The sequence below is a fragment of the Anolis sagrei genome, chromosome 2 (assembly GCF_037176765.1).
Source record: "Anolis sagrei isolate rAnoSag1 chromosome 2, rAnoSag1.mat, whole genome shotgun sequence".
NCBI lineage: Eukaryota > Metazoa > Chordata > Lepidosauria > Squamata > Dactyloidae > Anolis > Anolis sagrei.
Window position 1 is genome coordinate 245469309 of NC_090022.1, and position 27478 is coordinate 245496786.

At 39.0% G+C, this 27478-nt stretch overlaps 1 long non-coding RNA gene across 1 annotated transcript; it reads left to right on the forward strand.

The window, feature by feature from the left end:
- Positions 1–209: 209 nt before the first annotated feature.
- On the forward strand, positions 210–25495 carry LOC137096139 (uncharacterized). The gene is made up of 4 exons (XR_010909327.1): positions 210–445; positions 3207–3262; positions 11152–11223; positions 23778–25495. It is a non-coding gene; the product is annotated as an uncharacterized lncRNA (long non-coding RNA).
- The last annotated feature ends 1983 nt before the right edge of the window (positions 25496–27478 follow it).

Below are 27478 nucleotides of genomic sequence, written 5' to 3' on the forward strand. Positions count from 1 at the left end.
CTGCAGCAGCGAAGGGGAAAAAGGGAGGGTTGGTGTGAGTGAGTGAGTGAGTGAAAGAGGGAAAAGGAAGGGGAAAAGAGAGAGAGAGAGAGAGAGAGAGAGAGGAGGGCTTGGCTCCCAGCCAGCCACCCTCAGAATTAGCTCATTGTTCAATAGAAGCAGCCCATTTGAAACCCTGAGGGAGGGAGGGAGGGAGGGAGGGAGGGATTCCTGTCTTCTTTGCAGCTCCCCCCTTTTCTCTCCCCCTCCCCTTTTCCAGAAAGAGGCGCAGGCATTCCTTCCCACACCCCCTTCTTTCCCAGCCCACTCTTTTTTCCCCTCTCTCCCTCCCTCCTTCCTTCGCCCTCTATAAATTCCCTTTCTGTAGCATGCTGCCCTTTTGAATCCCACATTTGTGTTTCAGAGAGGCATGTAGGAAGGACAGCCAGGGAGGAAGGGAGAGCCTGTAAGTATTCTATACATAGTTCCCCGCCTCCCCCCAAATGCACAGCCTTTGCAAAGATTCCCCTCCTTTTCTCTCTCTTCCTCCATTCCTTTTGTTTCCTTTCCCTTCCTTTCAGTCTAGATGTGTGTCTTTGTATCTTTTCTCTCTACTGTACTGGGGTGGCTCAATGCCCTTCTCATATGTGTGTGTGTATTTCCCCCTTTCTCTTGCTTCCTATTTCTCCAAAGCAGGCTGTGTGCAGAAGAAAGTGTAGCCTATGTGCTGAACTCTTTATTTTTGTGGGGTTTTTATTTCCCTGCGGAAAGGGAGGATTGGGAAGCTGGGGATATTAATGGTTGCCTTGCTTTCTTTTGGGTGTATTTATAGACCCAGAGCTAGTTCTTCCTGCAACAGCTTTCTGCAAATGTGCATAGGACATGGAATATTATTTTATTTTCTTTCTTTCTTTTGCCACATAGTCATTTTCAGCACAGATTCTACAACTCGTCTCTCTTAATTTTTAATTCATCTATTTTCATTTATTTGCAGCACTTCATCCTGTAATAAATATTATTTTCTCTCTTTTTGCCACATAGGCATTTTTGGCACAGATTCTATGACCTGTCTCACTCATTTTTAATTCATCTATTTACATTTATATGCAGCACTTCATCCTGTAATGAATATTATTTTCTTTCTTTTTTGCCACATAGGCATTTTTAGCACAGATTCTATGACCTGTCTCTCTCATTTTTAATTCACATATTTACATTTATATGCAGTAGTTAATCCTGACATAAACATTATTTTCTTTTTGCCATATAGGCATTTTCTGCACAGATTCTACACCCATATCTCTCAATTTTTAATTCATCTATTTACATTTATATGCAGCACTTCATCCTGTAATGAATATTATTTTCTTTCTTTTTTGCCACATAGGCATTTTTAGCACAGATTCTATGACCTGTCCCTCTCATTTTTAATTCATCTATTTTCATTTATTTTACATTTATTTCAAATGTTTTGGCCCCAATGGTAGTTTGAGCCCCATCTCACTTTCTTACTTAATTAAACTAAAAATGGGGTGAAATAGAAGTTTGGAACTGTGCATTTTTTTAAAGAAGGGGAATGACTTCATGGACAATGAATCTGCCTCATTCCAAAACTGGAAATTGCCAGCTTCTCTTGCAACCAACTGAGCTCAATTTGGGGGGGGGGTATTTTGGGGGGATTGTAAGTTTTTCGGGTTGTATGGCCCTGTTACAGGAGCATTCTCTCCTGACGTTTCACTTGCATCTATGGCAGGCATCCTCAGAGGTTGTAAGGTCACATTCTCACATGGATGCCTGCCATAGATACAGGCGAAACGTCAGGAGAGAATGCTTCTGGAACAAGGCCATACAGCCTGAAAAACTTACAACAACCCAGTGACATGAAAACCTTCGACAATACAATATTTTCTTTGTTAAAGTCAGTATCCCCCGAAAGAAGAGGTGGAAGCCTGTGCTCGGTGCTAGAGAGCTAAGGTTATGTAATGCAGTGCCATTTCCAAAAATATCCCCTCTGTGGACTATTACGTTGTAAAAGTGTGACTGTAATACTGCTGTCTTCAGCATGTGTGTATGTGTGTGAGGGAAACAGCTGGTAGTATGTCTGAGAACAATAGACAAGCTCTGCAGCTGACAGAAAACTCGCTATTTTTGTCTTGGATTTTTAAAGTGGGTTAAGCATTGGGTATAGTGCACTTCAGAAAGGTGCACTCACTAATGTGCTAAAAAAAGCATGACAGATGTACAGATCCAGATGTCAGGACTCCTTTGTCCCTAATTTCAGTCTATAGATCCTCAAAGTGAAGTGCCAACAAATGTGATGTATAAAGTACATGTGGATAGATCGTTTTGCAAACCTTCTACTGCAGTGTTTCTCAATCTTCCTAATGCCACGACCTCTTAACACAGTTCTCTCCCTCTCTCTTTCACAGTTGTGATGACCCCCAACCATAAAATTATTTTCGTTGCTACTTCATAGCTGTAATTTTGATACTGTTAAGAATCGTAATGTAATATTTGATATGCAAGATGTATTTTCATTCGCTGGACCAAATTTGGCACAAATACCCAATACACCCAAATTTGAATACTGGTGGGGTTGAAGGAGATTGATTTTGTCATTTGGGATTTATAGTTGCTGGGATTTATAGTTCACCTACAATCAAAGAGTATTCTGAACTCCACCAACAATGGAATTAGGTCAAACGTGGCACACAGGATTCCCATGACCAACAGAAAATACTGGAAGGGTTTGATGGGCATTGACCTTGAGTTCTGGAGTTGTAGTTCACCTACTTTCAGAGAGCACTGTGGACTCAAATAATGATGGATCAAGACCAAACTTGGCATGGATACTCAATATACCCAAATGTGAACACTGATGGAGTTTGGGGAAAATAGATTTTGACATTTTGGAGGAGTTGTTGGGATTTATAGTTCACCTACAATCAAAGAGCATTCTGAATCTAGCCAATGACAGAATTGGACCAAACTTCCCATATAGAGTCCCCATGACCAACAGAAAATACTGTGTTTTCTGGTCATTTTTGGCGACCCCTGTGACACCTCCTTGTGACCCCCCCCCCCCCAGTGGTCCCAACCCCCAGTTTGAGAAATGCTGTTCTACTGTAATTCTCAATTTGCTTGTTTTCATTACTGCTTGGCAAATCAGATTTTCTGGTGACAGGATTTGAGAATTTCTCCTCTTTTTACATTTTAATCCTTTACAGATTATTTCCTGCCAGAGAGAAAGTGCACTCCTAAGTCTTACTAGAACCAGAGAATGGTAAGAAATAATTTTAAATATTTCTTTTGTAAACGATATGTAAATAAAATTAACTGTTTGTGTGTGTGTGTTTGTGTGTGTGTGTTTTTTAAACCCCACAATTTGGCATGCTCGTTCCAACACATGTTCATAAACATGACCTTTAAAATGGATTTTGTGGGTTTGCCATGCAATGAATAATGCACTTGAAAAATCCTTGTGAGTTGAATTTTCCATTTTCAGGCATTTTGAATGGAAATCTGAAGGCTGTTTTCCTGAAGTAAGGTTTGCTCAGAACACTATATGCACTTGAACGTGAAGGGGAAAAAATATGCCAGCCTATTCATTCCAATGCTTTTCTGAAGTCTCCATAGCTAGTTGCAGAACTACTTAATATTGCACATTGTATGTCTTTGCTACACAGCAGCTGAATTGCTAAGTTCTTCTGTACAGATTTATATTCATATATATTTGGAGAAAGAATTTAAACCCACAAAGTGGACCAAATGCCTGAGTTCTTTAATTAGAAAGTACAAGAACCCGAATAAAAAGCCATTTCAGTCTGTTTTTCTTTAAGTGTTGTGTATGTTCCTTATGTTTCCTCCTTCTGACTCATCAGTTGGGACCCCCCCCCCCCGGCAACAATATAGTAATATATCATACTAATATTATGCTATGCTACCTATAATATTGATAATAATATTATAATGTAAAACAATATAATGCTAATAGTAATGCAATGTAATAATTGTATATATGGAAAGGTAATGATACTATAATTCTATACAATCTTTTCCTTAGCTAATTTTATATATTATATGTGAAATGCTTGTTTTCATTATGTGATATTTAAATGCATTTTTCAAAGTATTTGTTTATTTTATTGTAAACTAATGACATAAAGTAGGGTATGAATCACCTGTAACTGTAGTGCCATTTGAACCCACTTTCCTTTTTTTGTAGGTATATAGAAAATTAAATAAAGCAAATAATACAAGCATTTTGGATGCAGCCCTTGCATTTCATGAGATATATCTGGATTTAGTCATCTAGAAAGTTACTTTTTGGATGATCACTCTGACTGCCGAATTCTGGAAGCTTTTATTTATAGTTTATAGTAGACTAAGAAATTATATTGATTTCAGTGAGTCTACCATCAATATGATTAAACCTGGATCTTATCATATGTAATTTTCAATATTTTCTATTCACATCTTTTTTTCTGAAAGCCATGATTTTGAAAAAAAAATCATATTTAATAAATAAACGATTCTGCTACAGAATTGAAAGCAGATGATCAAGAGAGTCTGTGTCTACTCAAATAATTATTCAGTTTCTATAGATGTGAATTAAAATTCAGTTTATCCCATCAGGAACTGGTCACATATCAAAATAAGTACTGGTCACATATCAAAATAAGGACAGTGATTCTCAAACAGAAAAAAAATGCACTGTAATCCACTTGAACCACACATGGAACAAATCCAACCACAGCTATGCATCTTCTGTCACAGCTGAGGATGCAAAAAACCCATTCTGTGTGTTGGCTAGTGATACTCAATTTTCTTGCAGCTGTAATAAATAAGCAGTCTTCTTTCAGTCTTTGAACATATTTACTTGGAAGCAGAGTTTTGTGAGTAAAGTGGAATTTGTTTCCAAGCTGGGTAGGGTGCACTATCCTATCCATGTCTAATCAAAAGTAAGTTCCATTGAGTTCAATGGCACTTATTCTCAGGTAAGTGTGTAAGATTGCAGCCTATGTGGTTTTTACTATTGTAGAGTTAATCTACACCAGTGGTTCTCAACCCGTGGATCTCCAGGTGTTTTGGCCTCCAACTCCCTGAAATCCGAACCAGTTTACCAGCTGTTAGGATTTCTGGGAGTTGAAGGCCAAAATATCTGGAGACCAATGGGGTTGAGAACCACTGATCTACACCATTATAAATGGCTTCTAAACAGTTGATAAGAGTTACAAATGAGACCAGTTTCACAAAAAATCTTTTTCATGTTCCTGTTCCAGTCCCTCCCAGTTCCTCTCCGCTTCATTCAAATACTGAAGGGGATCCAAGGAGATGTGTAGGTCTTCCAGGTCTAATTTCTGAAAGGATCCCACATGTAATCTAATAAAGCATCCCTGAAATCTTTGGGGAGGATTCTCCAATATAACTTGGAAGAGCACTATATCAGTTTGAAAGGGGATGAGGAAGGGAAGGTATGCATTGGTATAGTAGGGCGTGTAACTAGGACCAAGAAGGCCATTGCATCCTTGATTTGTTTTTAAACTCAAGCTTTTAAAAGTTGGGAGGCACTTGCCAGGAACATTAGCATTTTTCATAGGCAATATGTATCTGGGTTCATTAAAGGATCTTTACCTTAAATGTTGATCTCATTATTATTCTTGCCCTCTGGCCTTATGGTATTGGCACCTTTTTGATTTCTGTGCTAGGCATCACCTTTGTTCTACATTATGCTCTCAGACTTCAATTTGGCTATGTTTCAGCCCCTGACTTTGGCTCTGATTCTTGGCTTCTTGTCTTCTGTTACTGACATTTGTCTGGCTAGTAGCCCCTATTATGGCCTGTGCCCTAACTCTGGTCTCAATAAGCCAGTTTTCATCTTGCTGTATATCTAGACTAATTTTCTGGCACCCTGGTCATTCTCATCACTCTGCATAAGCTTCCTTAAGGATGATCTTGAAGGGACACAAGCAAGCATATTATAACAATGTAACAGTAGTCATTCTCTTCTGTCACTATATTCTATTAAATTGCTTTCTGTATTGCTGTGGAGTCAAACCTAAATTGGATGGGATATTAACTACTGAGCCATTTGCACGTTCAGTGTTCGGGAGCTTTTTAGTGATTAGGAGACCAGGTGATGTGATATGTTAATTCAGTGCATCAGTTTCATGTACGCCACACAACTTGACCAATCACTTGTCATTTGGGCAGACTGGGAAAACCACAGGGTCAAAGCGCATGAGGAAATCTGCTTAGGAAAGGATGGAAAAGGGCAAAACCTTCCAGCAAATATTTCTTTATATTGAAGGAAACTGATTTTATACTGTATGAGAAACACTCATACAATGTAAGTTAATGTGCTTGCTTGACATGCAAGAGTAAATCACTCTGCTCCAGGCGCAGTGATTTGTGAGGGGAAAGTTGTTTTGCCAATGGATGCAGCTCTGCGGGGCTGATTGGACATCAATATATCCCCCATGATTTATGTAGCTAAAACACTTCTTAGATATAAACATTTTGATTTAATTAACACCCAAGATGCTTGAAAAGGATGTATTTACAGTAACCTGTATGAGGTCACAATGTTGCTGATTTGTCTGTTTGCTCCAGTTTTATGTACTGTGATCAGCACTCATGTCGCCCCCAAGATCACTGCTATTAAACTTTGAATCTCCTGAAGGCAAAGCAGGCAATCACTGGGATTATATGTCAAATACCAGTAATTGTGTAGATGGTGGGAGAAATGCAAACAATGTGCTGGATATACCTGCCTCGGACATTTTGTGGCCCCCTAAATTGCACCATTTTGCCCCAAAATGAACTATAGGGGGAGTAGAAGGCATTTCCACCAAGTTTTGAATCCATATCGCCTTTGAATGATCCGAAATGCCCTGTAGGAATGCAGAAGAGGCCAAAAACATGACAAGAATGTCCCATGTTCACCTAGAGGGTGATGGAAGACAAACATTTATTATTATTTTGCAGGAGCAGGTATGTTGAGAGGATTCAGCTCTCCATAAGTCTCTTGAGAACTAATGAATACGTTTCCACCATTGCTCAGCCCTGTTATAGATGAAGAAGGCAAGATGTAACAAGACAGATTTTCAATACCAGTCCTCATAGACATCAGCAAGAAATGTTCTCAACGGACAATGTGGTTATAAGTGGCATAGAACAGCTACAGAACATTTAAGCCTCTCTGTCAAGAGGACTGCAATTCATCCTTGTTTAGTGATATTTAATACTTTCCCTCTTCTCATGGAAGAAAAGCCCAACAAAATGTGGTTAAGCTTATTGATTCTGTTTTTCAAAACACATCAAACCATTAGGAATACAGTTCTCTAACACATAGCAGGGCTTAGGTTTGAAATAGGCATTCAAGGGTTTGCAGTATGTGGTTAAAATCTTGATCCATTCAGTAAATTAAATGGTTTTTTTGCTATTATCAGTGGGAGATGGTTTGTCCCTCATCTTTTCCACAGTAATGATCCCTTCTCTCTAAAGTACTACTGTAGAGATGTCGGTCTGGTGTAGATAATGTAAAAGGCCTTTCCTCCTTTTGATGGGTGTTGTGTCTCAGCTGTTGGCCAGTGGTCTGATTGGGATGACATGCCTCACCACTGTCCACTCTTTGGACCATTGGCCAAATCTGGTTTTAGCTTATGTTTTTTATGCTCCAAATTATTCTTGCATCCCTGTATTTTAGTCATACTTGGAATACAACTATATTTCTGGGGTTTGTATCCTGTCTTTAACTGGCTACTATATCCAGGAAGGACTAAAAATTGAGATAGGTACATGGAACTAAAGTGGGAAGTGTTAAGAATGATCAAGAAAATAAGAATGACATGCCACCACTTTATCTGAACGGGGAAAATCTTATTGGATACTTTATTTATTTGCAGATTTCTGTAGTGCTCTTGAAGCATGAAATCCTTCACAAGTGCATGATTCTGTGATTAATAGGATGTCATAATATAATAAACATAGAAAGTAAAGGTAAAGGTTTCCCCTTGACATTAAGTCTAGTCGTGTCCAACTCTGGGGGGAGGGGAGGGTGCTCATCTCTATTTCTAGCTGAAGAACCATTGTCCATAGACACCTCCAAGGTCATGTGGGCAGCATGACTGCATGGAATGCTGTTACCTTCCCACTGGAGAGGTACCTATTGATCTACTCACATTTGCATGTTTTTGATCTGCTAGGTTGGCAGTTGTTTAATGTAGATACTTGAAAGCAATAATCAGACCATGAGCACATAATCTTTAGGCTGCAAAGCAAAAATCCTGCCATGACATGCAGTCACCTGGCCAGAATGGCATAACATTTGAAGAAAATAACAGAATTTGGTTTGGGCTGGGAATGAATGAGGTTTTAAAGATCAAAGGCTGCAATATTGAAATATGAGGTCACTGACAAAATAATACAGGACACAATATCTTCTAAAACCAACAAGGAAAAACCTAGGTGTTAAATAATTCAGGACAAAAAAGTTGGGTAAGAATTGTTGAATGAAACTTCTATTTCCTTTTTAGAGCTAGAGGCAGAGGTGAAGGAAAGCATTACAGTACATTGGAAAATCTACTTCCTCATTTAGATATTTCTTCACTGATAACATTAAGTGACTTGAATCACCAGATGCAGAAGAATAAGGAAAAGCTGTAGGAGAATATTGGTGGGAATGAAGAGTCAGATAAGATGGAACTATGGAAGCAGAGAAGAAGTCCACCCAGAGTTTAGCAATAGCATTCACACTTACTGAGTCTCCTTTACCTCCCATGAGCCACACACTGCTGGGCATTCATTACTTCTGTGAAGTAATAACAGATGAGCCAAGAAGTACACTGGCCTCAGTCCCATAAGAAAAACTACTACAGAAAAGCAGACTTGTCTACAGACCTCAGTTGTCAACTCATAAACTTCATACAGTTATGCTGAAGTTGTACAGGCTTTCTTTGTTTCTTGCCTACTCTCCAGAGATTCTGGTCTCTCCACTTTCTCAAAATTGAGCTATACAAGGACTAATTTGTTGATGCAGATGGATCCACCCCCACTAAAGAACTAAATGCACAATTTAAGGATTCTCCTGGACTGGACATTATCTGTAACTGATTTCCCAGCTGCATTGCTATCTGGAGAAAACAGACCTCGCTATGGTATTTTAAATATTATTTACAAGGATTCGCTGGTACAGGATGTAGGCACCTGGTTACTCTTGGAAGCTTGGAAAGAAGAGTGTATAATTCTGATGATGTTCCAACTGTGCTTGTTTCTAGTGCATTTCAGGACACTGTGTAAACCTAAGCTTTAAGGCCCCAATGGGTTAACGTTGACCTACTTAAAAGACTCCCTGCACCTATATGAATCTGTTGAGGCTCAAAGGTTGGCCATAATGGCCAATTTGTTAAGGCTCAAGAAACAGGTCTTTTTCTGAGGTCATGATCTTGATGGAAATTTTCTCGTCCACTTTTAAATGGTTGTTCTAGTCTACCTTTAAATATTTATCTATGTTCCATTTTCTATGTTTTCTGGTTGTGACCTATTCCTAATATGTATGTATGTATGTATGTATGTATGTATGTATTGTGACAGGGAAAGTTTATTGCATTTTAAATTAAAACAATAAAGCTGCTGTTTAAGTTAATTACATTCATATAGTTGGTTGCTTTGAGTTTTCCAGGATGTATGGCCATGTTCCAGAAGCATTCTCTCCTGACGTTTCACCCACATCTATGGCAGGCATCCTCAGAGGTTGCAAGGTCTGTTAGAAACTAGGCAAGGGAGGTTTATATGTCTTTGGAATATCCAGGGTGAGAGAAAGAACTTTTGTATGCTTGAGGCAGGTGTAAATGTTGCAATTGGCCACTTTAATTAGCATTGAATAGCCTTGCAGATTCAAAGACTGATTGGTTGAAGGTGCATGATTATTTCATGTTTCCAGACATGAAACAGTCAAGGCCAGCTAACACCTCCAAACAAAGGTGGCCAATTGCAACGTTCACACCTGCCTCAAAACAGACAAGACTTCTTTCTCCCACCCTGGACATTCCTCAGATATACTTGTCTAGTTTCTAACAAACCTCACAACCTCCTAGAACGCCTGCCATAGATGTGGGCAAAACGTCAGGAGGGAATGCTTCTGGAACATAGCCATACAGCCCAGAAAACTCACAGCATTGTAGTGATTCCTGCCATGAAAGCCTTCGACATCACACATGTTCATATCTATCACTGCATTTATGCAATCTCTCTGTTGTATTTTTTATTCAGGAAACTTCCTAAAAGTGTTTTAAGCTTTATAATATTTTATTTTTAAGCTTTAAACTACAAATATTTTAAATAATAACCATATACAAAACTCCCATAGACTTCAGTGGGTGAATTTTTGCACAAGGTGGTCATAACTCCCTGTACTGTGATCTGAAAGCTATTCAGCACTGGTTTGCGCATTCCATACTAGCTCAAGTAAAGATCTACTTAGACCACATCTGAGTGGCACAGTAGACTATGTGATCTGTCTGGGAGGAAACAGTGCAGGTGTCAAATAAAAACGGTTGCTGCAGGGCACCTCTGTCTGCAATGTTTGCTTCTTGCTACCAGCTGAGCCGTTACACAACCTTTCATCTCGCTCTGTGTCACAACATGTCTTTGTAGTTCCCTGCCTCCCTGAGTATCTAGGAGTCTGCAGCTCTGCTGAAAGGCTATAGGGTCCTCTGTATGCTGACGTCTGCTTCTATTTATATCTTAGCATGTCATCAGCAATCCACCAGGGCACTGGAACAGCAGAGCAATTGCTGACACGTGGAGGAGAAATAGCTTATATCACATTATGTTGGGAGAATTCTACAAATCTAAGGAATGCACTTTCCCCTCTATATCAATTCACCCAAGCTTTTGATCATTATTTTGCATGCCCGTTGCCTCCACATAGGGAAACACTGATCTCATTTATTACCTAGCGGATTCTCAGACTAGATTAAATTATTATTTTAGAATTAATCTAGCAACTCTAATATTTGAATCAGACTATGCAGGAAGTTAATCCTTATTCCATATTGCCAAATTCTCAGTGAAATTGCTTCTAAGAAGTTTGCTTCTTGCACTCCATTTCTGCAATTAATTTCATTCTAATGATGACCATTTATTTTCTTATATTCATATTTCTTATAGATTTATCATCCAAAGCTCACAGCCAGCCAGAAACACATTCCAGTCAGCCATGGGCCTAGAGGATTTCTTAAGGTATATTTATTTCATACTTTATTATATCATTAATTAGATAAAATAATTGAAATGTATTATTGATTAGATTTATTCTATGACTTTCAATAGAACCAAGGCAGAAAATGAATTGCCCTTTTAAGCATTAAAAGTCAATATGTCGGTTTGTGTGCATGTACTGACGATTAAGAGGTAATTTCTTGTTAGAACATATGCAAAAGAATCACAAAACTATTTTCTGAAACATTCAAACTGCCTTTGGAGAGTAGCATACAATTGCCCCCTCTCCAATATACCTTATCTATCTTTGAAAGATTCAGTGCAATTAAATATTGTGGCTATATTGTAAATAACAATGCAGTAAATTCTTGCTTATCCAACATAAACGGGCTGGCAGAACGTTGGATAAGCGAAAATGTTGAATAATAAGGAGGGATTAAGGAAAAGCCTACTAAACATCAAATAACATTATGATTTTACAAATTAAGCACCAAAACATCATGTTTTACAACAAGTCGACAGAAAAAGGAGTTCAATACAAGATAACATTATGTAGTAATTACCGTATTTATGAATTTAGCACCAAAACATCATAATGTATTGAAACAATTGTGAATCTGGGTGGGAGGCAGACTGTGTTGGATAATACAAAACACTGGATGAGCGAAGGTTGGATAAGCGAGACTCTACTGTATTAGTGTTAAACTGATATTTTTAGTTCTGGTCAATTTAAAGGTGTTGGTCAAGATGTTGCATATTAGCCATAACAACTGCCAAGAAGCTCTGCTGTTGTGGCTATGTTTGAGGATGCCACCCTCCAAAAACCTATTTATTTATTTACTGTATTTATACCCCGCCCTTCTCACCCCAAAGGGGACTCAGAGCGGCCTTACAAAAGGCAGCAATTCAATGCCAGGTTAAACAGACATATAATAAAATAAACATATACATTAAATCATAAACATTAAAACCAATTATTAAATACCACATAATCTGAAATCATAGTCAAAGGCTGTTCCAATCATGATTGCACATATTCCATTTTCATGTACTGCACTGCATTACTGTCTAAAGGCTTGATCCCACAACCATGTTTTTAATTTTTTTCTGAAGATCAGGAGGGAGGGAGCTGATCTGATTTTGTTGGGGAAGAAGACCTAGGTTTTCATTCAGATGGCACCCCAACCAAAGAGTTTATGAGGTGCGTCAGATTGAGGAAAAGGAAAATGACATCTGCAGTCCTCTCCCATTAGTAGGGCACATTGAGACCAAGCAGATGGATAGACCTCCAGGTCGCTGCACAACTGCTTGACCCAGTGCCTCCTGCAATTGGGAAAGTGCTGTGGACTGAACTTGGGAGAAGACCTTTGATTGGGGTGCTACCTTGCTGAAAATGAAGATTTTGGCAGTCAGATTTGGTTCTTCACCACTGTAACAGTGAGTCTGAAACATCACAAGATTGTACGTCTCGGTTATGTTCTCATAACTACAAGATATGCCAACCTTCATTTCCATTTTGATATTTCCAGTATTGAATATGACATATGCTTAGAGTAAAAATTATTTTTCAAAAGCCACAGAACATACTGCTTTCATTCCCTTATCCCTCTTTTACTGATGACTCAAAAGATTTGGCAGCAGAATTGGCAACTAAGCAAAGTAATGGACAAATAAAAAACAGTTTCAAGAGCTATTCCTAGAGCGAACATAAGAAGATTCCCATGAACCTTCATGAACAAATCTGTTGTTCAGATAAACAGCACATTTTCTATACTTCTGTTGAGTGGAATCTCGCAACCGCATACTGTAGTGACGCTTGTTTAATCTGCGACATTCAGAGGCACTCTCAGTTTTGCTGTAACACGTCATTAGGATTTTCGCTGGTGGAACTGAGATCAAAAGCCTATTGCAGGCTTTACACAGAACAGTGTCAAAAGTTCAAATCATCTAACACATCAGCCACAAGAAGGAGATAATGATAGTGCTCAATTACGGTAAGTGCTGTAAGGTTTATAGTTAAGTTTTATAATAATTTATCTTAAGATCACCATAAAATAAAGCCACCTGATAGCAATTAATAACAACAAATTGCAATTCCTAGATCCTAGATAATTTAGATCCCATTGATTCACTGGGTCTGTCTTAATTGGGATTGCACCATGGTCCTGTCTGGGATTTAGTCCATGGCCATTTTTTCAAAACACGGTTTTGACTTTCATCAAAATTTGCAAGAGAAAAAAAAGTTAACCAGTATAAACCTACGGTGTCCCAGTAGTGCATAAAAACACAATATGCCTTAGTTTGTAGAGTGGTTGCAGCAACTACGTGCTCATCTGCTGCACCCACTCCTCTGTATTCACTCAGTAGCTATATGTTTATTAAAACCTGTTCCTTTCCCAGGTCAACTGTTTGAAGTCACTTTGCTGTGAATATTGTCATACAGATGTGCCCTATACTCTTGCATATATTATTGCAGAAAATAAAATGACGACTTCAAATAAGGGATGGCTAAATTTTCAATCAATTTGTGCTGTAACTGAGGTATGTGTTGGAATTCAACCTCCATACTTCTCAGGTCTGTAGTCCTCAGTGAGAAGCAGATAGATAGAATTAAGCCAAATTGGGCCAAAATGAAAAAATGAAGTTCAACAAGGACAAATGCAAGACGCTCCACTTAGGCAGAAAAAATGAAAAGTAAAGAAAAAGAAAGGGGTACATCTGGCTTGAAGGGCAGTATATGTGAAAAAGATATTGGAGTCCTTGTGGACAACAAGTTAAACATAAGTCAATAATGAGATGTGGTGGCTAAAAAAGCCAATGAGATTTTGGCCTGCTTAAATAGGAGTCTAGTGTCTAGATCCAGGGAAGTCATGCTACCTCTCTATTCTGCCTTGGTCAGACCACACCTGGAATACTGTGTCCAGTTCTGGGCATAGCAATTGAAGGGAGATGTCGACAAGCTGGAATGTGTCTAGAGGAGGGTGACGAAAGTGATCAAGGGTCTGGAGAACAAGCCCTATGAAGAGCGGCTTAAAGAGCTAGGCATGTTTAGCCTGAAGAAGAGAAGACTGAGAGGACACATGATGGCCATGTATAAATATGTGAGGGGAAGCCATTGGGAAGAGGGAGCAAGCTTGTTTTCTGCTGCCATGGAGACTAGAATGCAGAAACTACAGAAAAGGAGTTTCCACCTGAACATGAGGAAGACCTTCCTAACTGTGAGAGCTGTTCAGCAGTGGAACTCTCTGCCCCAGAGTGTGGTGGAGGCTCCTTCTTTGGAAGCTTTTAAACAGAGGCTAGATGGCCGTCTGTCAGGGGTGCTTTGAATGCAAATTTCCTGCTTTTTGGCAGGGGTTGGACTGGATGACCCACGTGATCTCTTCCAACTGTATGATTCTATGATTTTTAATGCTGGGCTGAGAGAATCTCTTCCCTCTCATTCCTGAATGCCTGTTGTTGTATCTGTTTGTGCTCAATCTCTATCCTACTCCCAACCTAATTGATGATGTAGAATGGAACTTCTTCGGGATGTATGTCCTTTGTTTTAAGACCTCTCGTTCATTCACCTCCCTTTCATTCTGATCTTTTCACTCTGTGTCTCTCTAGTTGTGTGTAAATCTAGTCCTTAGAGATTTTTTTCCTTTGTTTGAACTTAGAAGTAATGGAGTTAGAGAGAAATCTTAGACCCAATTCTTTTCTATCAAGAAATGTAGGTCTTATGTTTTAATAAACCTTTTGAAACTCTAAAGATTGAACTCTGCATCTTGCTTCCTTAAGCTCAAGAATTCTTTACAGCCACACTATATTGCTTTCACATGCTGTGAACTCAATGCTCTACTAAGTATTCTTTCTGTACTGTTAAATAGTCTGTGGTTTTGGGGAAATTTCTCTAACAGTAGGTTATTGTAGTCTTGATTACAGACTTATTTCCCAATAAGTTTAAGAAGACCATATTCTGTGTCCTCGGAGAATGGATTACTCTGTGGACTACGTTGTTCTTTGCTTCTTGAATGTTGGCGTCTGTTTCTGCATTTTGGGGAGGAGGGGGAAGTTAAGGCTTAAAAAGTTCTCTGAACCCCATCAGTGTGGTGAACTGTTCAGGGAATAAAGCTGAACATGGGATTGTCAGGACAATCCATGGTAGCAGGAGCTCAGTAAGGTCAAGTTGTTAATTTTCTTATATAATGATGGTTCTGGTTAACTGTTCAGGTTGGAAAAGAATTTTGTGGACTAGAACAGCAGTCTCAGAATTAATAACGATTAATGCCAAACTCCGAGGAGCCCCTGGTGACGCAATGGGTTAAACCCTTGTGTTGACAGGACTGCTGACCAAAAGGTCGGTGGTTCGAATCTGGGGAGCTCCAGCTTCCCATGCAGGAACATGATAGAAGCCTCCCACAGGATGGTAAAACATTCAGGTGTCCCCTGGGCAATGTCCTTGCAGACGGCCAGTTTTCTCACACCAGAAGCAACTTGCACTTTATCAAATCACTCCTGACATGAAACAAAATGCTGAACTCCAAGCATACAGTAGGTATTTAAGCATCAGGTGCTGTCTTGTTCACATGCCTTAAAGAATCCACAACTAAAACTTTGCAAATTTTAAGCCCCCTTAAAATTCTAATATGCTTTTTTTCATCCATGGCAATATCAAGGGGCTCAGTCGTTCAGTATTATGAACTCTTCTTGCTAATCTAAAGCAGCCTTATATAATGAACAATAAAAAATGAACAGATATTTGAATTCCACATTCCTGACAAAAATGATTTTTTTAAAAATTTCACATAACCAAGGCATGTGTAAATGGAAGAGAGAATTGTATTTGCCGATCCTAGAGTAGTCACATGGGATTTTAATCTTATGATTGTATGGCAGAATTTCAGGATTGAGATTGTTTTTACAGCTGAAAAGGAACTTCACAACACAATGCTTTTGGCATTCTCCCCAGATCTCTAGTCTGTATGTCTGTGTTGCTTTTATGGTTATGTTTTCAGCTTTCTTCCTATATCCTCTAAATAAACAGTGTTGGTAGAGCTGTAGTGGGGAAGAAAATCCATTAATGAAATAATTGTCTTAGAGTCTTTTGAATCTAGATGTCACAGATGTAGATTTTAATTCTTAGATTCTCAAAATAAATTCACAGAAACTATAAACCAAATAGCCTTAACATTATCACACATAGTTTTTTATGTTTGTAATAGGCTCACAGTCACATGGAGCACTCTATGTTAAGGGGAAGCTCATCTACTGAGGGCCCGTCTAGACCAGTGGTTCTCAACCTGTGGGTCCCCAGAGGTTTTGGCCTTCAACTCTCAGAAATCCTAACAGCTGGTAAATTCGCTGGGATTTCTGGGAGTTGTAGGCCAAAACACCTGGGGACCCACAGGTTGAGAACCACTGGTCTAGACAGTACCTTTATCCTAGGAACTTTATCCTAGGAACTTCTGCAGCAAACAGGAGGGTGGCCAGACACCATTTTCTGTAAACATAGAAGCAATCTCTACAAATGGCAAAAAACACGAGGTTTTCAGGTGCAGGAATATCCTGATTCTAAGCTGAAAATCTGTGTCTGTTAATGTCTGCACTTGGAAATCATTAGATTTTTTAAAATCTAGATTGGTTCCCGGGTTTTAGATGTTTGTTCCTGATTGTTCGGTTCCTAAATAGAAGGTGACAGTTGAGTAGAACGCAAAAAATTTGTTTGTGTACCAGAAACTTCATGAAACGTGTGACGGGCACATTTTCTCTGGCCAGGACAAAGTTGTGCCCCTCTAATCAATGCTGTGCATCTTTTCACAATTAGAGCAATCAGGAACAAACATATATAACCCAGGAAGAACACCCTGTCTGCACAGATGGCCTTGCAGGTTATATAAACCAGAAACAGAACTTATACAATGATTTGCATAGTTGCATCATGAGTTTCTTTTTAAAAAACTGGATTTCCCGTTCTGGGAGCCACAACGAAGCAGCAAGTGTGGGTGACAGAGGCAGAAATCCTGAGATTTCTATGGACATCTTCTGAAGTCACTGGATTTTTTGCTCTTGATTAAAACCCATGATTTGCTCCTGTCTAGAAGCGCCCTGAGATCCATCATTCTCTAGGATATGAGAATGTTAGAATTATAGTTGGAGGGGAACTGGTCTAGCACCTTCCCCTTTCTGTGGCTAATGAAGCACACTTGGATAATGCATATGGCCCACTTCCTTCGGAGACATGCCCTGGATAGAGAGACATAACTAAAAGAGAAATAGTAATATTTGGGATTGCCAGCATTTGTACAACCAGAGTAACTTTTTGTTGGAAGTGTAATGATAATGCAAAGGGCCCTACTGGGCTCTGTATGTCTGGTGACCTCCATTTACAGGCTAAGATTGGGCTGTTCCCAAGCATGTGTATTGTAGTAAAGATAGTTTGACTTGATTGTGTGTGACAGTTGGATTGTAGCTTGGAGCTATCTTTGCCCAAACAAGCTTAGTGGTAGAGCTACATTGTAACTGGATTCTTAGCACTGCTGAAAATGCTGAATATGGAAAGGCTTGAAACATGGAATATGATTGTGGGCTGTTTGCTTGGCACGCAGGCTAGCAGCATAATTACTTTTTTCAGCAGATGCGGTTTGTGCTTTAAGAGTTTGAAGCATTCCCATTTAAAAACATGGCAGAACTTATTTGTCTAGGGCAAATCATTCAGGGAAAAAAGAAAGTAAATTTCAGTTAGCAGGGAGTACTATTGATCTCGAAACAGTGGGATCAATGAATCAATTCCAGGTTTTATTCCAGAGTTTGAAAAATCAATTTAAGGTTCTGGACGTATACTGAGGGTGGATTTTAGCACCTTGGATGTTCTTTTAAAGGTCAGGCTAAAAACCAGAAGGGATTGACTTCTCCACTAACGTTTATTTAGTTTATATCCTGCTTTCTTTTATATGGAACCCATATAATAAAACAATACAACCACAGCAGTCTCAAATAAAAAAAAAACCTTTAAAAGCATCCCTTTAAAAACATAAATTTAGAATATTTAAAAGCACATGAAAACCTCTTACACTTTTTTGTGTTAGGAGTGACTTGAGGAACTGTAAGTTGCTTCTGGTGTGGGAGAATTGACCATCTGCAAGGACATTGCCTAGGGGATGGACCAGATGTTTTATCATCCTGTGGGAGGCTTCTCTCATGTCCCCACATGAGAAGCTGGAGGTGACAGATGGGAGTTCACCCCGCTCCCTGGATTCGCACCACCAACTTTTCAGTCAGTTGTCATGTCAGCACAATGGTCTAACCTATTGCGCCACCAGGGCTCCTACCGCTTCCGCATTAAGAACCAGCATACTCATTGCATTACCCCAACCAGTTAAAAGCCATAGGCTATTTAAATAAGAAGGTTCTTGCCTGCTGGAGGAAAGAGGTGCCACCAAGCCTCCTTAGGCAGAGACTTCCATAGTTTGGGAGCAGTCACTAAGAAGGCTCTCGCCTGGATTCTCACCAGCCATAGCTGAGTTGGTGAAAACCCTCCCTGAAAGATCTTAAAACTAAGGCAAGCTTATATAGGGACATAGGTCTTTCAGGTGACCTGGGCATAAGCCATATGACCTGGAGGTGTACAATTTAGCTTGAATGGGGTGGCATTTTGCCTGTAGAATAATATCTAGACTCGTGATTCTCCTGACATTGCACAGGTGGCATCAATAACCACCAGAGGCTTTTATCACCTGATTTGCCAGCTGCTACCCTCAGTATGGAAAGCTGATGTCTTTATCCGGGATGCTTTTGTTGAATCAAGATTACGTTGCTTCTGCTGTGATCTCTATAAGGCAGCCTTATTCAGAGTACATCTACCAGGATCCTGATAGAGGCAAAGTGGATTAAGCATTTAATATGCATCCTACTTTAATTGTGCTTGGCTAACAGTTCATTTCTGGCTGCTACCTGCTCGTATTAACATTTAGAGCCCTAAATGACAGGATATCTGAAATTCCAAAATCCTTATTTACTAGAATACCTAAAAACATACATACTCAGAGTAGTCGTGTTGGCAACAACTAAATCCAAAATTCACCAAATGGTGATACCTTTTTTTTTTTTGGACGAACTAAAAAGCACAAGATGCATCATGCAAACTTTTGAAGCTTCATGGCTTTTTCATCGGGCAAAGATATTCAAAAAGATTGTCTGGATCGCAGTGAGGTTTCTTTGCTGTTGCTAACAGATTTCAAATTTTTTCTGCCCTTTGTCTTTGGTGCCCTCACAGCCAAGAAGGGCCATGGCCTCTATCCCTATTGAGATCCCAGAGCATCTTAACTGACAATAGAGAAGTAACATCTGGAACAAAATGCATGTAGACCTCATCAATTTTCATTTCCTCTATGAAGCTTTGAAATCTTGTGGAGTATATTTTGTGCTTAATAGTTATCAGTGTTTTGTAGGTTTTTAATGTTGTGGTAAAAAGTTTAAAAAAACATAATGCTTTCAAGATCTTTTGATCAAATCCACAAAGCCAAGTTTGGCAAATTGGAGGGAGCAGTAGAAAAGGCTGATTTGTTCTTGATGGAGGTTTGCAGTTTTAGTATTTTTAGATTAAATGGAGCAAGAAGTCTCCATTTCATAGAAGATCATAGAATTGGAAGAGATCCCGTGGGCCATCCAGTCCAATCCCCTGCCAAGAAGCAGGAAAATTGCATTCAAGGCATCCCCGACAGATCCAGCCTTTGTTTAAAAGCCTCCAAAGAAAAAGCCTCCACCACACTTCTTCAGGCTAAACATGCCCAGTTCTTTAAGCCGCTCCTCATAGGGCTTGTTCTCCAGACCCTTGATCATTTTAGTCACCTTCCTCTGGATACATTCCTGCTTGTCAACATTGCCCTTCAATTACGGTGCCCAGAATTGGACACATTATTCCAGATGTGCTCTAACCAAGGCAGAATAGAGGGGTAGCATGACCTACCTGGAACTAGGCTCTATACTCTTATTTATGCAGGCCAAAATTCCATTAGCTTTTTCTGCCACCACATGTTCAGATCATTTTGAATAATTCTTCTGTCTTCTGGGGTATTAGCTCTCCCTCCTAATTTGGTGTGGTCTGCAAACTTGATGATCATGCCTTGTAACCCTTCATTTAAGTCATTAAGAAAGATGTAGATATTCAAATCAAGTTCTAGCCAGTTATATGGTTGTCTCATGTACCCCTTCAGCCTCCACAAGGACTGCTAGGAGTAAGAAAAGAGGATCTGTTTAATTCTGGATTTCTGAAAATATAAATTCAAGCTGTCACAAATAACTCAACACATAATATTTCATTGCACAAGGTGACTATAAATAAAGAAGCAAAGTCAAGAACCTACAGAGAATGAACCTTCCAGCCATAAAATTCCAGGAGTATAACATCATCTTCCTCGCACTGCATCTTGCACATTATTAATACAGATCAGGTTTGCAGGTACCAAGAACAAGGTTTTTACAGTAGTTGAACTACACTTACTGAACTTCCTTATCTGGGGATATCTACCAAAAATTAATCTTGCCATTTTTAGATGATTTTTGACATCTTTCTTCTATGACCCTCTTTGCTATTTATTTTATAACAGCTGGGTGTGTGTGTGTGTGTAGATTCTTGCCTCATATATCTTTCCTTGGACTCATAGCAGAGCCTCAAACCCCAGGATTTGGCAGTAGTCAGGGGAGCTTTCGCACAATTAAATCTTGTGCGCCAGTTGCGCACATATCTTGGAAAGTAAGACTTGGCCACAATAGTCCACACTCTGGTTACATCCCGGATAGACTACTGCAACACACTCTACGCGGGGTTGTCTTTGAAGACTGTTCGGAAGCTTCAAATGGTCCAATGGGCAGCAGCCAGATTGCTCACCAGAGGAGCATACAATCCCTCTGTTATGCCAGCTCCACTGGTTGCCAGTCTGCTACTGAGCACAATTCAAAGTGCTGGCTTTAGCCTATAAATCCCTAAACAGTTCTGGCCCAGTTTATCTGTCCAAATTCATTTCCCTATATGAACCATCTTGGAGATTAAGATTGTCAGGGAGACCCTGCTCTCGGTCCTACCTCCTTCGCAGGCACGGCTGGTGGGGAAGAGACAGGACTTTCTCAGTGATGCCCCCTCGACTGTGGCACTCCCTCCCCAGTGATATTAGGTCAGCCTCCTTCCTCCTAGCCTTCAGAAAGGAGTAAAAATGTGGCTTTGGGATCAAGCTTTCAGAGAAGTGCAATAGAAGGACATGGAATATGTGCAATGACTATTGGAATGGCCCCGGATTACGATTATGGAAGTCGTGGTTTTAATAGTGGAAGCAATGTTTTTAAACTGTTTTAATGTGTATTAATATTACTGTTAACTTAAATGTTTATTTTAATTGTATGTTTTTTAAGGCATTGAATAGTTGCCTAGGTGTAAAGCTGCCTTCAGTCCCCTTCGGGGTTGAGAAGGGCAGGGTATAAAGATGGTAAATAAATAAATAAATGTTTTTTGTGCTGGGATATTTCAATTATTTGTTACTGCTTTATTTTTGACTGCTCTCTTTTTTCATTACTTCCAATTGCCATCTTTAAATGAAATTAAAGGGGGTAGAAATGGCTGAAACAAACTAAATAAATATACTTTGTTGCAGAAGTTTGGAAAGCACAATTAGGTCTTGATAGTTAGGAGTTATCACCAAAATTCCAAAGTTGTAATGTTCATTACAATAAGAACGATTTCTGTTGTAGAATTCCAAGATGGAAGCACAAGCTTTAGTTCTCTTCTATTACTGGAATCCATGTATTCCAATTTTAAAGAAAATTGTGTGACCTATTTATATGTAGCTACTGAAAAGCTAAAGCTTTGATCCAACCTGGCTGACAGTATGCTGTATTTTGCACATTGCATTTACTACTTGTTATGCCATTATTTATGTGCTATTTTTCTATATGTCCTTTCAGTAAATGATTGTAGAATGGTTCCTTACTGAGTACTGAAAGGCTAAGAAATAAGCTACTTAATAAGAAGGATGGAGGAGTAGGCACTAAGAAGTTACACTTCAGTAACAAGGCAATTTTTTTGCAGCTAAAGTGGATTTTCTGTGCATTAAGCTTGAAGTGCCAATAAAAATGAAATCTATGATTAAAAACCCAAATGAATTCATTGAAAGGCAGACTCGTTAACATTAATGTTTTGTGCCTTTGGGAGACACTTTAAAGCAATCTGCTTGAGGCTGTTATCAGCAAAAGATCTCCCATAGATACACATTAGTTGCACAGACAATCAGTCAGATTTCAAAGTGCTCTCCCATCACTTTATGCAAATGGATTTTCTGTGGGTTGCTGTTTGTGCATTTCCCTACACTTGGAAGGTAGTATGTAATGCACATAGTTTGAAGCAGAACAACTTTAGAAAATGCACAAATATATACCAAAGTTTTAAAATATATGAAGGAAAGTTCACATTAGGTACCTGGAAAATAGGCTCAAGGTGCATTACGAAAACAAAGACTGGCATCTTGTTACATATTGATGTTATTGTAAAGTGACTTATGATCATGTAAAGGAGAATCATGGTATTGTACAATGTTCATATTCTCAGGAGGAGAGCAGACGCATAGGCCTCATCTACACTGACCATTTAATACAGTTCAGACCTAGTTTCAAATCACAGCAGCTAGACAACAAACACCCAGGAAAGCTCATGAAGTAAAGCTCTTAATATACATTAGTGTTCTGTAGTTTGTGTAATCGTTGTCCAGGCCTCAAAACTGATTCCAGGATGTCCTATGTAATTATCTGCACGGTGAAACCATTTTCTTCACTACTGATTTGAAGCTACAATAAATGGTCAGCGTAGATGGGTCCATACCTACATCTCTGAGACCATGGTATGGGTCACTTCATGATATGTCCTCATGCAAATTTTAAAACAAGCATTTTCTTTATGATTTATTATTATCTACTTTTCTCCCATGGGTGGGACTCAAAGTGGCAAACAGTGGTTAAAACAACAGAAATTACATGACACAAAAGCCAAAATGAAATAATTACACATTACATTGATCATGAGCAACAATATTAATAAATACACATAATCCACTCAAATTCCCTGGGCTTCAGGCCACTGAGGTCGTCCATAAAAATTATATAAAAAATTCTAGAGCTCTGCTTCTTTGGGCCGAAATCACCTTCATTGATATGTCTTACCCATAGCAGCCTGGCCATTTCCTATTATGGGTTATCGGGAAAGGCCTGCTTCCACAGAAAGGTTTGAACCTGTGTGCGAAAGGCCAGTAGAGAGAGGGCCGAACGCACCTCTTTGGGGAGGGAGTTCCAGAGCTGGGGGGCACCACCAAGACGGCCCTCTCTCTTGTTCCCACCAATTGTACGTGTGACAATAGTGGGACTAAGAGAAGGGTCTCTCTTGATGATATCAGGGCTTGTGTGGTCTGAAACTTAAGTAATAAACATTTGAAAACTTAATGTTCTGCTCTCATTTACAAGTCCATAACAGGCAAGTGTATGCTTCATATTTGGAGACATATTTGTACAGATTGTCACAGAAATGCAACTAACCCTCCTCCCCTCCTTCTTATGTATAGGACAATCTTCCCATCCCGAAGGAAGTCAATCGCAAAAAGAAAGAGGACGCGGGAAGTCTATTCCTGACACCAGCAAATGGCTATGGACACCATTTCACCAAAATCAATTACCTCTCCTCTTTTTAATCATAACACCTCATTTGTATTAAATATGGTGTATTGGTGTTGATGAGATCATCATGGTGTCATATATCGGGAATTGTTTGTGTGTATATCATAAGAAGAAAACTAAGGGACTCTGAGCCTTGCTTTAGAGGATTACAGTGGGGAAAATGTGTACCATAAAAACAGTTTTTAACCATTCTGATTCAAGTAAATAAACTCAGAAATTTCACACTGTGAATCCAAGTTTACAACATTTACAGGTGGGCCTTCAGGCCTTGTTCTATCACAGCAATGTCTTCCACTACTCAAAACTCAACTGACTCCATGCAACTGGTAACCTTCTGCCTCTCCATTCCCCTGATTCCAAACTGCTTCTCGCAGAGGCTGAGAGTCCCCTTTTATTTCATTTTAGATGTAACAAGCCTAGTAGTTTATTTTCATCGATTGTCTGTATATCTCTATATTTTATCCATGTACTCTTTTGATGTATAGAAGTAGTATGAAACTCATGGTTTCCTTGTGGTAAGTGATTGAGATGCTGCCACGGGATTTGAGACACTGATGAATGGTGCTATTTTGGACTTTAAACATGCTCCTTGGCAAGGTAGCTCTGATGGAGTTATTTTTAATTTCCATGTTCTAAGAAGGTGTTGGTACTTTGTTCTCGTTCTTTAGACTGGACTGACTTGTTTCCTTGTGTCTTCAGTGTGGCTTTCTTATTAAGTGTTGTAGGGTGAGTAAATTACTAATAACAGCAAATGAGGAACCAATTCCCACCAGGTTATGCTCACAAATTTGCAAATGGTAGCGGGAGCAATCACAAAACTGTAATTTACTACGATTTCCCTTTCTGCCATTCTGCTTGTATCACCTGGATAAATATAGCAATAATTTTCTTGTAGTCTTTTAGGGGTTTTCTTTTGTCTTTTCTTTATTGAGTCAATAGGAAGGCTTTGTAAAAAAATGGAAAACAAAAAAGAGGTTAGTATGTTTTGAAATGTCCTCTGGAAAAAATGAAAATATTGGCCACTTAAAAAAAATCAAAGCATAATCGATCGTTCTGTGGAATGTGTAGAAAGCAAACTGTCTTTTAAGACAATCAGTATAACCCCACAGTTTTTTTTTCCAATATGTGGATTTTACATTTTTGTCCTTGCTCCCAGGGAATTAAGCAACAAAATACAAAACAAATTGTACCATCTACTCATGGAATGTTGTTGTGTTAGACACAGTCTGGAAGCCCACCTTAATTTTTTATATAACTCTGTCCTTCGGCTCTTCCTTTTACTGGGCGGGTTTTGCCCTGCCCTGTTTAGCTTCTGACTGTTAAAAACCAATGCATGCACTGCATTTCTTAGTTTTCCTTTCCCTCCCTTATTCTTGTGCACTTTCTTCTGATAGATTAGATTAAGTCAGTTGTGCTGTATATACATATAGCAAGAAACAGTATTCGGCAATTGTGGCATTTATGTATAGTTGCAGTTGTGTACTGCTGAAAATGCAGGCTTTTGTAACAGTGTGATCTTTAATAATGCACTACAAGTACCCAATGTATTTCAGCTCTTTTAGTAGGATTTGTTCAATAAATATGCAAGCTCCAAGAGTAATAACAATGTCCATGGTCTTTTTTTTTAAAAAAAACAACAACTTTGCATGCATTTTTATATATTTAATTAGTTATTTTACATGCTTTAGGCTCTTTTTCAATTAAAATCAAAGTGGTATACAAGCACAGAGCAAAACAGTATCAATAGGACTCATAGAAATTACATGGCATAATTCCTTTTTAATTTTTTTTGTTTTATAGTGTACACAAGAAACAAAGCAGACAATAAAAAAGAAAAAAAGATACACAAAAGAGCAAGCAAATTTACAAAATAGTATACAGTCAGAGCTCCTTAAACATGTAAAAAATGAAATTTGGCCGTACAGTTATTACCTCTTAACATTTCTTTACCCAGGGGATGCTCAGATGTGTTACCATCCTGTGGGAGGCTTCTCCCATGTCTATGCATCGAAAGCTGGAGCTGGCAGATGGGAGCTCACCCTGTCTTGTGGTTTCAAACTGGCAACCTTAAGGTCAGCAGTTCAGTCGACACAACCGCGGCTCCATAGAGAGCAGGCGATGGGTGATAAAAAATTTGGCTCTCTTAAAAACCGACGTATAAGGGTATACAAATATGATTGCCAACTTATCTGTGGACATTCAACAAATGCAGATTTTGTATCTTATTTCTCATTTTTAAAATCTTCATGTGGTTGAAAGATTTGCCTTTCTGGCAGAACAAATGCAAATTGTCAGCTGTGACTGACATCTCCTTGGGGGCGGCTTCTCCAAACTCTGGAACTTCTATATGGAAGCAGCCACCATTATACTTCCAGTGGCTGCTAGGGAAAGACCTCCAAAAAGGCTATAAACTAATAGAAGTTTCCTCTTCTAGTTTTCTTGTATCTTTTTTTTTACATTAGAGCTGCAAAATTCAACAGTTTATTTATACTGAGAGACCAATATGTTTCTAAAATCGCAGCAAAGCAGGAATTAGGTGGGAGGGTGTGCTACTCAGATGCTTGGTATAAAAGACTTCAAAATTGCAGCTATGCAAGATTTGATTTTTTGAAAAAGGTGGAGGGCATAATGAGGAGTGACATCAGGGAGCATAAGATGGATTGGGAAGGGGGAAATCTGTTTATTGTGTGATGAGTCGAATTGCAGTATTTCTAAAAGGTATGACGAGGACAGAAAAGTGTATGATGGGCTCCCGTTTATTATTTATTTATTTATTTATTTATTTATTTATTTATTTATTTGCACCCCATATGGATCCAGCAATCATAAAATACAGGTTGCGTACAAAGTCCTATTTCCCTTTTTGTGTGTGATGAGGTTCAGTGTAAGCTACAAATCTGACATGAGGAATTTGAGGAGATATTTCTATTGAATCAAACATGGCATTTACAAAAGTGTACAAAAGATGCAAGCAACTTTATCCAAAGAGCAATTCACAAATGTCACATTAAGAGTTCAATACGATTTTTCTGAAAACAAGCATTAAGCAGGTTTCTCACCACTTTAAAACACTTTGCAGGAATCCCATCATGGGAAAGAACAAACCTTTTGCTGTCAACATGACTACAACAAGTTATACTATTTTTGTTTTTACTGTACACTACTTGGGTTTTCTGCTGCCTGGGTTCTAGTTGTCACTCCTGCTGTTTCATCCTCCTGCTTTAGGTATACAGGCTCTAATCAATGTCTAGGGTTGATCAGGTCAATATAATACCTTGATATCTAGAAGTAGACCAGACCTTTTGATGAAATGAAAGGCTGTGAGAACCACCTGTTTGAAAGAGACACAACATCTGCAGTGTTTTCATGTAAAAAAGCTTGAATGCCATAGTAACGGTAAATAAAGGTTTCCTCTTGACATTAAATCTAGTCATGTCTGACTCTGGGGGGTGGTGCTCATCTCCATTTCTAAACTGAAGACATTGTAGACCCCTCCAAGGTCATGTGACTGGAATGACTGCATGGAGTGCCGTTACCTTCCTGCCGAAGCGGTACCTATTGATCTATTCACATTTGCATGTTTTTGAAC